The 18,683-nt window shown below is 39.7% G+C and overlaps 1 protein-coding gene across 1 annotated transcript in view; it reads right to left on the bottom strand.

Annotated features, from left to right (window-relative positions):
* PTPRN2 (protein tyrosine phosphatase receptor type N2) overlaps positions 1-18,683 on the bottom strand; it is a 2,458,064-nt gene that overhangs the window by 1,366,388 nt on the left and 1,072,993 nt on the right. The gene's annotated exons all lie outside the window — the stretch shown is intronic.

The raw sequence follows: 18,683 nt of genomic DNA on the forward strand, positions 1-18,683 counted from the left end.
CATAGCCTGGCCTTGTCTCCGATTTGCAGATATTTCACAGAAGGGAAAAGACGAACAAACTTTAGGGCTCAATGCAGCACAGCGTCCTAGGAGTGACAGGGAGAGTGCAGGAGAGCGACATATCCACAGAGAAATGGCACTCTCCTCCACTCTCCCTAGCTCTGGTGCTGATTTCAGCTGCTGTGCGCCAGGCACATACCTTAGCGTCATAGCGCTAGGGTTTGTGCCTGAGTCTAGAATAAGTTTTGTACAGGAAGGGTCTCCTTCCTGTACAAAATGTCCTACTTTGTATGTTTTCTGCACAGTGCGGCATGCATGCAAAGTCAGAAAAGCACAGAGAAATTTAAACATTTCTCAGTTTAACGCCTGCTTTTTGGTGCTAAACCCTTTCCACTATTATTACGGAATAGCTTTTAGCATCAAAAAGCATGGGTGGTTGCATGGGAAGGCCCACGTAGCACCCCTTAACGCAAAGTAATGCAAAGCAGCGTTTGGTGCTGCTTTACTTTACCATACAAACCAACACAAATATTTATTTGCATTGCTTTGTGAATCCCAAAATGGGTTTAGCGCGAGGTAAGCATTAAAAAATAACGCTAACCTGATGCTAAATCTCTGTGAATCTGGGCCTAGGTGCGGATGTTTGCTTCGTGGTGATTGCCCTGTGTTACTGTTTATTTATGGATGTTACCCCCCCCCCCCCACATATCCCTGCTCCATCCTCCCCCCTGCCGATGAAAACTTTGTCGCCTGCATCTGCGGCCTTGTTTATTTACGCAGTGCGGTGCAGGTGGTGAAATGCCTTACAGCAGGAAAGATGCAGCACAGAGGTCACATACATTTTTCTCTCATTTGGTTCTTGTATGTTATCCTGAGAATGAGGATCAGAACGATTAATGGAAGGAAGAGGGGGATAAGGTGGACACGTGTCATTGAAAGTAAGATGGGGTGGGGGGGCAAGATGGATAATTAAGCACTCAGCCCACCAGGAACCGAAATATAATTTTTTATGCATCAGAGAGTGAAAAACATTTTGAGGGTCAAGAATTATTATTTCAAAGATTACGTTTTCGAATTGAGCCACTCTTGCCTAGACTTTCAATGTGTCTTTGCTCCAACAGGAGTCAATATTTGTCCTCAGGGATGTTTGGGTACTGAACAGACTGCTGATAGGATGAATGAACAACCTTAGATTTATCATTCATTGCTGATGAAAGACTGCTTTGTGCCTCTGGTTCTTACTGTTACCAGCCTCGTCAACAGTTCCGTTTTTCATTCAACGTTAAAAAGAATTGGTGAGACTGTGGCTCAGGGCGTGAAAGTAAGTTTGATATTTGTTCTAGTTCCAATCTTCCCTTTTTCAGGGAAAGGGGTCCGAGAAGGTTACAACAAGACTGTTAGAAGAGATTACAAACTACTATGTTTGTGACCTTCAGTAATCCATTTGCTCTGGTCAATGAACGTATTCTTGCTTGAAGCAAAACATATATTTTACGTCATAATAAGCCAAACTGTGCACTAAAAATAGCTGTGAACACAGCGTCCACAACAGAGAAAACAGGTGTTATTTTTTCTCATCTGACCACTTAATCATTTGACATTTTATTGACCTTGGGAGTTGAATGTTTGAGTCAGCCATACAATGGTTTGACCCTATGATACGGAGGACTTAGCATAGGTGTTTAACCTATTCAGCTATCTGACAGTATACATGTCAAGTTGAGTTGCTATGTGATTAATATACCTTTATTAGCATCTTGGCCTATTATTATGAGCTGTTATCGCAATACTTTTTCACCTCATTACATTAACCTTATCATTTAGAGTCAATCATTTAGTTCTTATTTGTTGCAAGATAGCATTATGATACTAACGCAGTGGTATTGATATTTTTGTATTACATATCTCAAAGTTAGAAAATTCAACATCTACACTTAGGGGCCAAATACGATCTTGTTAGGAAACTCTTCCGACCAAATCCGTTTCAGAACCATTTCCGAGCGAATCGGGTTCTGCGAGTCCGACAAACTGATTACAATGCTTCCACACATCATTTGGTCGGACTCGCATTGACCTCAATGGGAGCCTGTATTCCGAACAAGAACACAAAATCCCATTAAAAAAGGGGTGGGTGGGGAAAACCATGCACCCTGTGATAGGCACCCCATGGTGCCTGCCACACTGTGCATGGTTTAACAGGGAGGTCCCATGGGTACCCCCACAGGCCCCAACAGGAGACCTCAGGGTGAAGAGGGGCCTGCTATTGGCCCCCCAAGTCAGATTCCGACAGCCGTTTTGAGTCAGGCAAACTGAATCGGAATGGCTGTCCGAATCGGTCATCGTAATCGCTCGTTTAGAAACCGTGTCCATAGAGCCGTGCGAATCGGCTTCGAATGAATTGGTCTGTCCGAATGCCATTTAGAACCAATTCAGACAGCCCGTATGGCTTTCTTGCACCGTAATCAGTCGTCCGGAAAGGTGTCCAATTCTGTCGGAAACATAGGTTCCGAATCGCATTAGCCGAATCCCATTCTGAGCCTTTCCAGATGGCATCATAATCAACCCCTTAGTCTGACAGACATCCGCATATTGTCACCCATTTAAAGGCAGTGTAAATATAAATATATATATAAATATATATATATATATATATATATATATATATATATATATATATATATATATATATATATATATATATATATATATAAATAAATATATATATATATATATATATATATATATATATATATATATATATATATATATATATATATCCTAGTCATGGTATACATTGCCAGTGCTCAGTGGTGAACTAGACGAGCATCTTTAGTCTTTTTACCATGTTTATAACCAGTCAGGTGACAGCCTAACACATGTTGGTTTGGGTGTGTTTAAATTTCTGTTGGTTCAATGCACTGGCGTTTTACTGAACAAGGCGACTGAGATCGCCGAAACGTATCCTTTTCTTATTCCACACGCAATTCACTTGGAAAAACTAAATAAACTGCAACTTCAGCTCATCAATTGTCCGTTTCTCCGTTTATGCCTGGGAAGCTGTTTGGAGTTTTAACACGATGTTATTCAGAGAAACTCAGCTTGATTTCTCTCTAATGGACCCCTCCCTAGTCGGAGGCTGAATGCTGTTGTCAAGCCAGAGTGGATCATCAGCTCGTGTAGAGCTTTTTCGTGTTCAGCCCTCTGCTCGATTACTACGCCTGTGAGTCCCGCATACAACGTTGTGTTGTTTCGGCCGGTCGGAGGACCTGGAAGGACATCGGCATTGTTGTGCAGTAAGTCGGGAAAGAAACTAAAAAATCATTGATAGCAGGTTTGGAGGTGCCAAAAGTTGCGAGGTGTGTTCGTAGACAATATTTTGAACATATTGTTTGAACAAAGAAAATATTCAAGTCAAAGATTTGCGCAGTTCAATGACGGAAGAAACGCTCAGAAACAGGGAGAAAGTAGCGGAAGAGCTTTTCCTCAATTTACCGATCGTCGCTGATAAGGTCAATCCAAGCATAGATAAAACAGAACACAATCCAGACCTTAGATGCTTATTGAAACTGCTGGAGAAACTTAATACAAGCAAACTCACAAAATGGTGGGAGGTCAAATCTCTAGGAAAAATATCACGAGGCTGGGCGGGTGCCGAGAGGCGTAAGAATTATGTTGGCCCCCAGCTTTGAAAGTCCTAATCCACTCCTCCTGAAAGAGTGGACGGAAAGCAATCTGGAGACATCCATGAGGCTTGTGTGTTTGCTCATCAAATATGCCAGGATTGATAGAGATCCTGACATTAAAGAAATAGTACGCATCCAAAGAGAAATTGAAAAGCTCACCAATCCCAACAATAAAGATTTTGTTGATAAAACTTTAAAGGAAATGCAGGAAAGGATAAATAAACAAGAGGATACCATCAAGACGAGAAAAGTATGGAAGTTTGCCAGGGACAATAATTACTACGAGCAAAGGCAGGTTTTTACCTTTGCTCGAAAATATGATTATGTCAAGAAACAAAAAGTGCTCAATAGAACTGCCACGCAGCAAGAAAGAATGCAGGCCAGCGATCAGGCATCTGCCTCTACTGCTCTAGCCTCGAGTTCTGATTCTAGCGCCATGCTCAGTGACACTGATTCTGACCGCAGCAGTTGTGCAGATGGCAGGCACTCTGAGTGCGACACTGGGAACGCTTTCTTATGCTGAAGGAATGGATTTTATCCGGGAGCAAAGAAAACAGTCATTACGACCGAGAAATCCACAGGCGCCAACAACAAAGAAAGGAACCGCCGAAGGCGGGAGAGACGAAAGTGCTCAAAGCGGGCGAGGCAAAGGACAACAAAAGAAAAAGAAGTGGCACAAATAAGTACATCGGCCAACCAAACCATCATCAATCTAACTAACATTCAATTTCATGATGCCGAAAAACAGCTGCTGGCTTTGGGTTGAGCTATTGCCCCGAGAGCAACATTAATTTTGTACAAACTCGAGTGGATGTGTATAAATTTATTCGGAAACTGAAATTAAAAAAGTATTTCATTATCAAAACTCATGGAAAAGGTAAAACCATGCCTCCAGTACATACACCTAGTGGGAACCTCACTTCTGGGGAGATCCCATTATTAACAACGCTAAATGCTTTGCGGGGAGGCAAACCGGATTCTAGTCCTGAAGAAATGAACATTCAGGAGGCAACCCGAGAAGAAGATGTTAACATTGCATCACCTGGTTGCAGCCCTTTCAGAGCCCCTTCCACATTTGTTACCATTATGCCTAGGGACGCATTAGACATTTTCCATGAGCGATTAACCTATGAATTAAAATCCTTGTACAAAAATACATGCAAATCAAATACAAATTCCAAAGGGAACAACAAGGAATATTTCCAACTTATGAACAAGCTTAAGAACAATGATTCAGTGGTCTTTTATCTAATTCCGAAAGTACATAAGGGCATTGAACCGATACCGGGAAGACCCATTATTTCTGCGAATAGTAGTGCATTTGAATGTACCTCCAGATATGTGGTTTACTATCTTCAAGAACATGTGACCACTTTGCCTCCCTATCTGTGAGACTCAAGTGATTTTTTTATCTAAACTAAGTACTGTGCAATGGGCTAAAGATTATTTGGTTTTAACTCTTGACATTGCCTCACTATATACAAGCATCAAGCATGAAGATGGGCTCCAGGCTGTGGATTACTATCTTAAACGCAGAAGTATTGATATGTATCAACATAACCAGATGTTACTAAAGATGATACATTGGTGCCTTTTTAACAAAGTTTTTATGTTTGATGGCAAAATATAAAAGCAAAAACAGGGCGTGGCAATGGGGGCATGCTTCCCCCCCTGCTATGCATGTTTATATGTAGGCTGGTGGGAGGAGCATGTCCTTAAGGTTAAGCACAAGACACTTTATGAACAACATGTGATTGAAATGTGGAGGTTCATAGAAGATGTTTTTATTATATGGAAGGGGACCCAAGAAGAGGCAAATAGATTTGTAGACCTTATAAATATCAATGCATATAACTTAAAGTTTACATCAGACATTGACCCCTTGACCACCAACTTTCTCGACATTACTGTTACAGATCATAATGAGATAGTTTAAACATGCTTGTACAGGAAGCCAACGGCGGGAAATACACTGTTGCGTGCCTCTAGCTTCCATCCTCACCACACAATTGGTAGTGTACCATACGGAGAGTTTTTAAGAATTCGCAGAGCATGTAGTTCTGAGTCTGCGTTGATGGAGGCCCAAGAAACAGCTAAACTCATACTTATAGACCGGGGCTATGATCCACATCAACTAGATATGGCAATGAAAAAAGCTAACAATAAACACAGATCAGAATTACTCAATGCAGCTCCCAGGGTCACCACTAGTACATCCACAGTCACTGCCATTGTTTGGAACCAAGAGAGACCAAGAGTAGAACCATGTAGATGTATATCTACATATAGTAGACAGTCTCATACCATCAAGAAAATAATTCATGCCCAATGGCCAATTGTTCTCACAGACGTTGTTCTCCAAAGTGTACACCCGAGCAAACCTAATATTACCTATCGAAAAGGGCATTCAATGCGCAGTGATCTAGTTAAGACCAGTCCTGAAGTTTACAATAAAAGCAACTGGCTTCCCCCCAAAAAAGGTTTCTTCAAATGTAGTACATGCCGGGCTTGTAAGTTTGGGGTGAACACCAACTCGTATACTACTGCTTTTTCAGATGTCCCTGTCAAAATCATTGGACACTATACCTGTCGTACTGATCACGCTGGGGAGCACAAAACTTCAGGTTCATGCATGAATCTTGCAACAACTTAGGGCCACTGTAAATTAGGTTCCAACTTACCCTGTTGCCAGACACATAAAAATGGAACATAACAACAATCTCAATGTCTTGCAATATTATGTCATTGATAGTGTCCCACAGAGCAAAAGGGGCGGCAACAGGGAAAAGATCCTCAGACAGTTGAAATCCAAATATATTATTGAGCTTGACACTAAGAATCGGAGAGGGCTCAATATATGCGAAGATATGCACCATTATCTCTAGATCTCTAGTTAGGCACCTCGGAGAATACAATGATTATGTTTACAATAGAAATGCACTTTGGTTTAATATGTATTTTACCTCTATGAATCATGCTTTTAGACCTAATGTTTTTTATCATTTTTAAAATTTTTGCTATGTGACCAATTTATGTGTGTTTTCCCATTTATTTATATGTCTTTTATGAATGGATGGTCTTATACTATTTATTGGCGCATTTGCACAGATTTATTATCATGATACATTAGCATGACCATCAAGAAGGGGGATTGGTGTCTTATGACATTGTGTTTTATGAAATAAGTGTTTGAATTTTCAGTTCTGGGTACATTCGTGAATCCAACTACCAAGGGGGCTCCCTTGTGTAAACAATGTGGATTTGATTGCTCTTTACAGTGATGCATAGTTGTTTTTTGATTATGAAATTGAATTAATTAGTTTTTTAGAGCTCTCTTCTGACTAATTTTCAATTTTTATTACTTATATAAAGAGACAATATTTAAGCTCTTTCTCCCTGTACAAAATCTTAGTTCACATGTATAGTTCCCAGACTGGATGTGTGAAGTATTGTATACATGTTTTATAATTCAGCACTTGCACTTTATTTCACTTTTTGGTTGTCTACTAAAGGCAGGGCAATGTTTACATGGCGGTTTTCTCAATTTTTTGGCAAATTCACATGCGACCATTATTTAAGTTGCAGTAGGACTAATTAGGCCATAAACAGGCTTTGCATATTGTTTGGAAGTGAATATTAACTATGCTCTAAGCTACAATTGTGTGTAAAATACTAATATTTGAAAAAAAATGTACATGATTGGGTTACTACATATGTATTTGTACAGGTATCCAATGTTTTAACTTCCAACTCTTTTCAGCCTTTGTAACCATGTTATCCTAGTCATGGTATACGTAACCAGTGCTCAGTGGTGAACTAGACGAGCATCTTTAGTCTTTTTACCATGTTCATTACCAGTCAAGTGACAGCCTAACACATGATAGCTTGGGTGTGTTTAAATTTCTGTTGGTTCAATGCACTGGCGTTTTAGTGAACAAGGCGGCTGAGATCGCCAAAACGCGTCTTTTCTTATTACACATGCAATTCACTTGGAAAAATTAAATAAACAAGTACCTGCAACTTCAGCTTATCAAGTGTCTGTTTCTCCGTTTATGCCTGGGAAGCTGTTTGGCGTTTTAACGCGATATATATGCGCCGGCACAGTGCAGTCTGGGGCTGGTAGTTCTGTGCGACCTCTTGAGCTACCACAGGTGTGCCGACCGCTTCAGGGGGAGGGGCACTAGTGCTGACACGTATTTACAAGCAGGAAGTAACACTCGGGTGATGGACTCGTTACAGCGCAGGGCGCTGAAGAAGGCACTACTGCCGAAATGCATTCGCCGCCACTGTAACCTGATGGAATAAAGCTGTTTGTTTGACCCTGGAAACCCCTCTGGCCTCCGATTTCTTCTTTGAGGGAATGTTTTGCCATATATATATATATATATATTTTTTTTTTTGGATTATGTATAATGAAAGCTGTAATTACTAGGATGGGAGAATAGATGTTTTTTCTATTATTAACAACAAATTGACCACCTGTGATATCCAATAATGAGACAGAACCATTCAGCAGAAAAGAATAGTGCAGACACTGCCCATACAGGGCAAAAATCAGCTGTTAAACACATCCAGACAGGAAATTACAATGGTAATATAAATGGAGAATTGTGGTATAACAGAGTTTCATGCACTTTAACATCTGAATAGTGGAATGTAATCTGAATTGTAATATTTGTGGTTCCAAAAGCAATGTTTTCTTTTAACACAAGCACTTATGCACTTTATTTGTCGCCATTTACAACCCATGAAATGTAAGGTGAATTTTGCACACTATAAGATGGCCACTGCTTTTACAAATGAAATCCTTTTTCTATTTTGAGGAATGGAGTGAGGGTGGGGAGGGTTTAAATAGCGAATTCTGGTAGTACACAAATTGACACTGACGAAGCTAGTAGAGCGAAACGCGTCTGTCTGGGCGAGGGGGGTTTGCAATAAATAATTGTGGAAATCGGATACCAGCGCGCTGACCATTCTTGCGACTGGATCAAGTTGTATTGTGTTGCAATATATATATATATATATATATATATATATATATATATATATATATATATATATATATATATATATACACATATATATATATATATATACATATATATATATATATATATATATATATATATATATATATATATATATATATATATATATATATATATATATATATATATATATATATATATATATATATATATATATATATATATATATATATATATATATATATATATGTATATATATACTTATACTCCAACTCCCATGATACATTTCATTCAGGCCCAGCTGGGTAGGATATAAATTAGAGGGGTTATGTCAGTTGGAGTGATTACGGAAAGAGCATGGCTTGGCATGCTGCCTCTGAGGAAAGGGTTTTTATTCTGAAACATGTCAGGCAAGGCATGCAAATATTATCTTATTTGTCCTTCACTGAGGTTGTTCCTGTGCTTTTGAAAGACTTGTTGGGAGTGCACTCTAATAAAGGCAACTTGTGAGACTGGATAAAAGACGGCTGGCCAGGTCGGGGAGAGCACCATTGTAGGAATCAGTGCAAGTCCTGTGGCATACAGACTAAAGTGCCGCATTGGAGCAACAAGCTGCGCTTTACTTTTGGAATTTTTTTTCGTGACTGTGCATTTAATGCTAAATAAAAGAAAAGTATGCTGTTTGAAATTTGAGCATGTTCTTTTTTTCCGGACCCACGAGGGTTTAACATGGACTCCAACTCCCGTGATACATTTCATTCAGGCCCAGCTGGGCAGGATATAATTTAGAGAGGTTATGTCAGTTGGAGTGATTATGGAAAGAACCTGGCTTGGCATGCTGCTTCCGAGGAAAGGGTTTTTCCGAGGAACGCGTCAGGCAAGGCATGCAAATATTATCTTATTTGTCCTTCACTGAGGTTGTTCCTGTGCTTTTGAAAGACTTGTTGGGAGTGCACTCTAATAAAGGCAACTTGTGAGACTGGATTAATATATATATATATATATTTATATACATAAATAAATATATATATATATATATATATATATATATATATGTATGTATCTATGTATATATATATATATATATATATATATTACCTACTGGCGGTCGCCAGCAGGTAGTTATAGTTAGGATCGTTTTCCATAGGAAATCCGCAACATTCTATTGGGAATAACTTTGGCGGCGAATGAGGGATCTGCCTGTAATTTTCCTTAACTTTGCCTCGCTGCGCTCCTTCCCTGAAAGTTTCAGGGGGATCCGTCAAGCGGGGGCCGAGATAAAAGGGGGGTCCCAAAACGTGTTTTCCCCATGTTAATTTCCATAGGGCGGTTGGACTCACTTTTAGCCCGAACGGCTGAATGGATTTCCACCAAACTTGGCAAAATTGTAGGGACTGGTACCTCGATGTGCCTTTGCTATGTCTCAAGATATATGCTCCAGTGGTTTTTACGAAAATTAACTTTGAAAAAATATATATTGGGCTACATTGGGCTATATATATGTAAGAGCCCAAATGTAGCCCAATGTAGCACAATTTAGCCCAATGTAGCCCAAAGATGGCCACCAGAGACCAAAAAAAACCAATGTAGCCCAAATATCAGCCAGATGTAGCCCAACTATAGCCCAATGACAGAATGTCCCAGAGTGTTCTAAAGAACAACTAGAGCGCTAACAGTCTTACTTATGACAAAAGTATGGCACACCTGAAGTCATCTTGATTGGAATAAAGTTTTAACACTTAAAACATTTAATTTGCAAAGGAAAAAAATGAGGGGGTTCATTTTGCCATATAAATTATGATTAGTGCTGAAGAAAGAAAAATTAGGGCACATTTTGAGTGACTTCTCAAATCCTCTTATATTTTATTTAAAAAAATCTGATATGCTGTCTCCCAAGATGGCCACCAGAGACAACAGAGCCCAAATGTAGCCCAAATATCAGCCAGATGTAGCTCAACTATAGCCTAATGACAGAATGTCCCAGAGTGTTCTAAAGAACAACTAGAACGCTAACAGTCTTACTTATGACAAAAGTATGGCACACCTGAAGTCATCTTGATTGGAATAAAGTGGTAACACTTAATACATTTAATTTGAAAAGGAACAAAATGAGGGGTTTCATTTTGCCATAGAAATTTTATATATATATATATTCACAGAAAAAACCAGTGATAATAAACCAGTGATGTCATTTGAGATGTCATCAGTGATGTCATCAGTGATGTCACTGACCATGTCATGAATGATGTAATATGTGACATCATCAGCAGTGGATTGCGGGTGCACGATATATAGTTAGTGCAACTAACTATATATGGAATTTCAATGGTTTTGTGTGAGTAAAATAAGGTTTTCTAAATGCTAATTCCTAACTATATATGGTCTATAACCTGTGGTTTTTTCAGTGAATTTTCAAGGTTTTGTAAATGCTAATTCCTAACTATATATGGTCTATAACCTATGGTTTTTTCTGTGAATTTCATTGGTTTTTTAACAGCTAATATCTGTAGCTGTAAAATGTATTCTTCTTTAAATCCAAAAATATATTTTATATGTTTATGAATAATTTTTTTTTTAAATATTTTTTTTTCTTCGTTCCCGCTTCGCGAATCGGGAAGCTTCCCGTTAGCTGACCTTGATGCCGCGAAATAGACCGCGAGCCGGTAAACGTTTCTTTACCGCAAGTGCCGCGTTAGAAAACAACATCGTGACGCCTCCCGTCCGCATGACGTTTCACGTTGTCGCGTGATACGTCATATGACGTGCTACGTTAGCGAACTGGTACGCGAAGCGAGTCGCAAAGCGCAGGTTTCTGGAAGCAAACCGGGAGGCCCTGCAAAGCGCTTAACGTAAACACAGCAAGTCATGTGACTTGGTAATAACACTTTTCATTGGTTCATTTCACTTTTGGTTTCCTAATGATGTAAGACTAGGTCATATAATCTAAAATGAACACTTTTGATTGGTTGAGAACTCTTGTTTTTCCCAAATGATGAAAATCCCTCCTTCTTTCCTCACTCTGACTTTCATCATTGTGAGAGAAAGACCCTTTGTGATCACTGAGCAATGGCTTCTTTAGTAGCTTCAGCTGGTGCTTCCCCACCACCTCCACCACATCCAAGGAAGAGTGGACCACCTGCTCAAGTTATAATTCAACAAGAAGAAGAAGAAGAGGAACAGGACGACGAGCACGAAGAGAGGCAGTTTTTGCCTGAGCAGCCCAGGACGTCTCACCGGAAAGAAAACTTCATTTGGCAATTTTTTAAAATTCCCAAAGGTCAGAAAAAAGTAAATGCAAGATACGTAACTTGCCTTATATGTCAAGATAGACTGTCCAGAGGAACCGAGAAAAAATACAGTTTCGGAAACTACACAATGCATCGCCATATGACTAGGTGGCATCCTAACAACTACAGTGCTGCACAGTTTCGGAACGACCTAGATAATCTCCCTATTATGGCCAGAAGATCTGTTGTACCGGAAGTAACGGGACCAGAGGGCAGGGAGATGGTGCCAAATATACAAATGAAATTTGGTGAAGTAAAACACACCTGCGTATTTTGCGATGGATTCATTTCCTACGGAGAAAAAAGCATCACTCTGATCAACAGAGCTATTGACTATCATATGCAAGTTTGTACGAAACGCCCAAAATAATAAATACTTCTTTTTTTGTTTTGTTGCTCCTGTTGAGCCCTTTACAATGAATCGTTTTCATTGCCCCCTCCAAGAAAACCCCAAAAAAATATAAAACTTCAGAAAAATTCAACAAAAGTAAAAAAATGTTCCGAAAAATAATAAAAAAAATATAAAACAACAAAAACAATAAAAAAATGTTCTTTTCAGAACTACCTCCCCGTTATTAAAAAATTGGTACAATATTTGGAACTGTGCCAACCTCTATTTCTCTTAGTTCGCTTCCCAGTTCGCTCGCCGGTACGCAAACTAGAAGCGAACCAAAAACAGTAAGTATAAGGGAAGGAAACAGACACTTATGTTAAAAGAAAGACAGCTATAGGGGAGTAAACTAGAGATACTATTACCCGTAATCCACTGCTGATGATGTCACATATTACATCATTCATGACATGCTCAGTGACATCATCAGCAGAGGATTGCGGGTTTTTTGGCAACGTGCCTTATCCACGGTTTAATAACGCTGCCTTTTGCTTTATATAAGTTTTCAAATTGTATGAAATATATACCAATAGGTCGTTATGAACCTTTAGGTAGTGCTTTTCTTCATGAGGTCTGGTCGCTTCCATACACATACAGATGTTTCAAAGATGATCAAGAAGTTTATCTGAATGGAGAGGAATGCACTGAGACGCCAGATCATTCACTAATGTGTAGGCACATACAGTTACACGGTTCATGCAACAAACACCGACCAAATATGGCTTGCGTGTTGCAAGGCACGCCAGTTCCTGCTATCATCCCCACGTTCAAGTTGTTGGAAAATGGTAGTTATTTGATGCTCAATAATGAAGACTGTTCTGAGTTAATTGAAAAGGGTCTGCACCTCTGTACGGGTGTTCGCTATGTGAAGCACGAAAGTTTCACGGGCCGAACTCAAGGCCACCTCTCTCTGAGACAAAAGAGCTCTTATTCTTGCCATGCCGTTGAAATCTGTCCCAAGGTTGGTATTTGTGGCCAGATTGAAAACTCCCTATGTTCATGTGTGGGAGGAAATAGAACATTTCTGCAGCAAATAACCCGTTCACTTACTGTTACGATAAAAGGAATACTTTTAATTCAGATTTGCCTTTCAATTTCAGCAAGATGGTTCCGACTATCTTTAACGCATCCTCCACAAAGACCCTGGCGCACTTTTTTAAAGTTGTTACCAGTGGTCTCATGACTTCATTTGAGAAAATCTTTGGAGTCATCCCTGCTTCCTTTCATTCCATTTTCTCCACTCCGGTTCGTGGATTGGCATTTTTACTTGCATTACCAGCGGACGCTCTTGTGCTTTTTTACATTTTTAAATATGGATGTCCCTCCTATGCAACCTCCCACCCTGCAGCTGCTGACACTGTTCCGCAATCGCATGCTAGAATATTATGGCACAATGCCGTTGGCGATATTAAGCACGGCATATGGATTATCTTTTCGATTCTCCTACTTCACCTGTGTCCAGCCTGTATTTCACTGCCTGACCTGTGATTTCGATTGGGCCATTGATTTGTGTCTCTGCGGACCGGTTTCTCCTGACGTCGACTTTAATCAGCTGATGACTCCTATCATTACTCACGAGTTGGTTTGTCCTGGCGAAAGGATTATGGCTGTGGCATTGATGCATGGACTACTTGGTCCCTGGAATTTACTGGCGGCAGCACAGTCTTTCTTGGAACAGAGCTTTCTTGAAAACCCACCGAGCTGTCCTCTGATGGTGATAGAGGATCCGGTGCTGGGAGAGCACGTATGTTCTTTTCCGCTTTTAAATTGGATGGCTGAACTGTTTTCGGATGAAGACGGTGACTTCCTATTGGAGGCTGTTGCAGCTTATTTTGCATACACAGTTATGTCATAGACCTTTTTCATGTTTGATATGCTGAGTACTAGCATTTCATTGACAATTCATTGACTTATTTGTCAAGTTTTTATTATTTACCTTGCCTATTGGCTTAAGACTCGATAAAGTACTTGGCTGTTTTATTTTTCTTTAGCATTAAATTTTCCTAGTTTTTAATGCTTTACCTTGCGGACCGTCCACATATAAACTTGCAATCTGCTCTCATGAGATGGCACTTCTATTATCTTATTCAGTTCGTTTCCGGATCATGGGGAGGTGTCATCTAGGTCCTGGATATCTTTACACCGTGTTAAGTTAGCATGGGCTCATTACCGGTTTAAACGCCATTTTTCCTTTTTTGCAACTTCTGCACACGACACTTAGTTGTTGCTTTAGCTTTCCACCTAGTAGTTCATCGTGGTTTACATGAGAATAATATGTTATTGCTCTACTATCTGCTTTGCTTGTTAAACTATATCTGTACAGCGAGTGCTAAAGTTTCAAGAACAACACGATACAGAATTGTTATGAGGTCTGATCTCCACGACTTCATACTCATAACATAAGTGCAACTTCTGCCAATTCTGGGCATGAGGTGAGTTTTATATTGCTTTGCCGAACACACATACACAACAGTTGATGCGGTTCACATGAAGAGAGAGCTGGTGTATGCTGATGTGATTCCTTCAAATCTAAGACACTAAAGTATGGGCACGCCCTAAACCAACACAAAGAGACCTTCTTAGCAAATAATATAATATGTGTATTAGGGAGGGTGAGATATAAGCAGCCGCGGGCCGTGGAGGGAGTTACGGTGAGGCAGGGAGGCGGGGAGGGGGAGAAGCAGGGTGGAGCCCTCTCTACCTTGCCCCTCCCCCTCCCCGCCTCCCTGCCCCACCGTAACTCCCTCCACGGCCCGCGGCTGCTTATAAGTGTTGCTAACTCTTATTCATTTACAGCATGTTAACATACTGTCACCATTCGCTTTTTATGTACTAGTAACTATGCTGGTAATTTTGCTACTGATAATATGTGTACTTCTATTATCTAAGATACTACGCCTGAGAAGACGGCATTAGTAAATAAACATTTCAAATACACATGTGTTCTTCTTAACTCCATGTTCTGGTTTCTAAGAAATATATAACGACCGACTGTTCATGAGTTCCACGTATCCTGAGGTACTATAAGTTCATATTCTGGATTGTCTAAACATTGAGAGTTTGTTATATCCAATGTGACACTGTACCTAGCTTGCTAAGGAGTTTTTGATTACTAACGTGAGTTTTGGGACACCCTAATTCGCCGAGGTTCCAATCCTCTGTCCACAGTTCTGTGTGAGAACAGAAACCCTGCGACAGGGGCACCCCCGACCCTTGCTGGAGCTTCATCACACTTGCGATACAACTCCAGCAATGCGCCACCTTTACGGCACAGATACATCACGCATCTGTGCTGTTTTTGCCCCATGATGCGCCGCATTGTAAATGCAGCACACCATAGGTGACGGAACAGCGGCACAGAATGACTAACACATCCCTGGTGATGCGCCAGTCATCATAAATGTATCCCTATGCTTCTTATCTTGTTAGAGATGAACCGCCATATGTATCATCAACGTTTTTTGCATTTCCTAAATAGCGAACTTTAAGGAATAAATAGCGATTCTTTACCATTCCTAGTTTGCGATTAGCTATTTGCTAATTACAAATTACCCATTCATTTCCTTCATTTCCATAGGGCGGTTGGACTCACTTTTAGCTCGAACGGCTGAATGGATTTCCACGAAACTTGGCAAAATTGTAGGGACTGGTAGCCCGATGTGCCTTTGCTATGTCTCAAGATATATGCTCCAGTGGTTTTTACGAAAATTAACTTTGAAAAATATATATTGGGCTACATTGGCCTATATATATGTTGGAGCCCAAATGTAGCCCAATGTAGCCCAATGAAGCCCAATGTAGCCCAATGTAGCCCAAAGATGGCCGCCAGACACACAAAAAAACAAATGTAGCCCAAATATCAGCCAGATGTAGCCCAACTATAGCCCAGTGACAGAATGACCAATCAGCTTCGCAAACCTCCGTTACGCGAAGCGGAGCGCTGTTACAGATATATATCTTTTTTTGAACATTAATTTCTCAAAATCCACTGGAGCACATATATTGAGACCTAGCAAAGGCACATCGGGCTACCAGTCCCTAATATTTTGCCAAGTTTCGTGCAAATCCATTCAGCCGTTCGATTATTATTATTATTATTTTTTTTTGCCCCGCGGGGCCCTTTTAAAACCTCCACATCAAACCTAGGGGGTCAGCGAGGATCTACTATGCCCCCTTATAGTTATTTCCCCCTTTGTTTTGACCTCCTCTTGTCTCTCGATCCTACCGAGAGACAAGATGGCGGCCGCTACGGACTTTTTGGAATGTTGACAGACGCCGGAGAACCAATCAGCTTCGCTTCACAAAGCTCCGTTGCGCGTAAAGTACGCGAACCGGAGCGCTGCCTGGTCCGCTGTTACAGATATATATCTTTTTTTAAACGTTAATTTCTCAAAATCCACTGGAGCACATATATTGAGACCTACAAAAGGCACATCGGGCTACCAGTCCCTACAATTTTGCCAAGTTTCGTGCAAATCCATTCAGCCGTTCGGGCTAAAAGTGAGGCCAACCGCCCTATGGAAAACTCAATGTTAAAAACACGTTTTGGGACCCCCCTTTTTTCTCGGCCCCCCCTTGACGAACCCCCCCCCAAATTTTCAAGGGCTGCTCAGAAACAAAATGTGCCATTTTCCTGAAAATGTCAGCCAATTCCGTCCACAAACGCCAAAGTTATTAGACATAGAATTTTCAAAAAACCCATAGAGAAAAAATCCTAACTATATATACCTACTGGCGACCGCCAGTAGGTAATATATATATATATATATATATATTCACTGAAAAAAACCATAGGTTTCACACCAGTTATAGTTAGGAATTAGCATTTAAAAAACCTATTAAATTCACTGAAAAAACCATAGGTTTCACACGAGTTATAGTTAGGTGGAAATTGTACTCGCATAAAACCATTGAAATTCCCACGTTATAGTTAGTTGGACTCACTATAACTTGCGCGTGCAATGCACTGCTGATGACGTCACATATTACATCACTCATGACATGGTCAGTGACATCACTCATGACATCACTGATGACATCTCAAATGACATCACTGATGACATCATCCAGTGAATGTGTATCTTTCTGAAAAATAAATATTTTTTATATATGTATATCTAAAGGTTGATGGAAGAATAAATGGGTAAATAAATGTCTAAATGGATGTTTTTTCGTGTAAAATTGATTGGTTAACTGACTTATTAAATGTATCATAGTGAATACATATATTAGCGAGTAATGTTTAAATATTTAAATATCTGTATCTGTGTCTCACTTTGTGTATAAGTGGCTGCATGGGTTGGTGAGTAGCTACATGAGTGTGTATATGGGTTATTAGTTGTTTTTTTGAGTATCAGAATCAGTGTCTGTATGGTTCGTTGGGGGATATTACTTAGAGCACAGATGCATGAATGAGTGACTCACTATTTGTATGTATTTTGAAGACAGCATGTGTGCAAGACTGTATGGGTGGATGATTGTGTGTATGGGTGGGTATGTGAGTATGTGTTTTTATAATTGATTGTTTAAGAGAGTAAATATGTTTCCGTTTCTGTAGAAGTATGTGTAGTGGTGTGTATATAGCAGTATAATCAAGTAAATGGTTTTTTGATAGTTTATTTGCATGTGTGAATTTGTGTGTGAGTAACTATATGGATGAGTATTAGTGTGTAACAGGATGTATAGGTGTATGAGTACATATGATGAGTAAGTACATGCATGAGTGACTATATAGAACTGTTGGTGAATGAGTGGATGTGTATGTAGATGTTGGAATTACCTAATAAGTTGTTGTAATTGGTATTGGTTTCTCCTTATTTAAGAAAATGTTAGTTTCTATTTTTGAATGTGTGTGTCAAAGGTTATTTTATGCTGATAGGAGGTCTGCCACTTTGTCACAAGGATGTTGTCATCAGTGATGTAATTTGAGTTGTCATCAGTGATGTCATGAGTGATGTCACTGACCATGTCATGAGTGATGTAATATGTGACGTCATCAGCAGTGCATTGCACGCGCAAGTTATAGTGAGTCCAACTAACTATAACGTGGGAATTTCAATGGTTTTATGCGAGTAAAATTTCCACCTAACTATACCTCGTGTGAAACCTATGGTTTTTTCAGTGAATATATATATATATATATATATATATATATATATATATATATATATTTAAGGTTAAAGTGACGGTATAGTTATTTTGGTAATAAAATCTTAACATCCATTAAAAAAAGACAGATATTCACTGAAAAGGAGATACAGTGTCTATTATATGCACCAACAGATGTAAATTGTAACATCATGAACAGTGCAGGGGCGCAAGTTATGGTTAATTC

The sequence above is a fragment of the Lissotriton helveticus genome, chromosome 10, assembly GCF_964261635.1.
Source record: "Lissotriton helveticus chromosome 10, aLisHel1.1, whole genome shotgun sequence".
Lineage (NCBI taxonomy): Eukaryota > Metazoa > Chordata > Amphibia > Caudata > Salamandridae > Lissotriton > Lissotriton helveticus.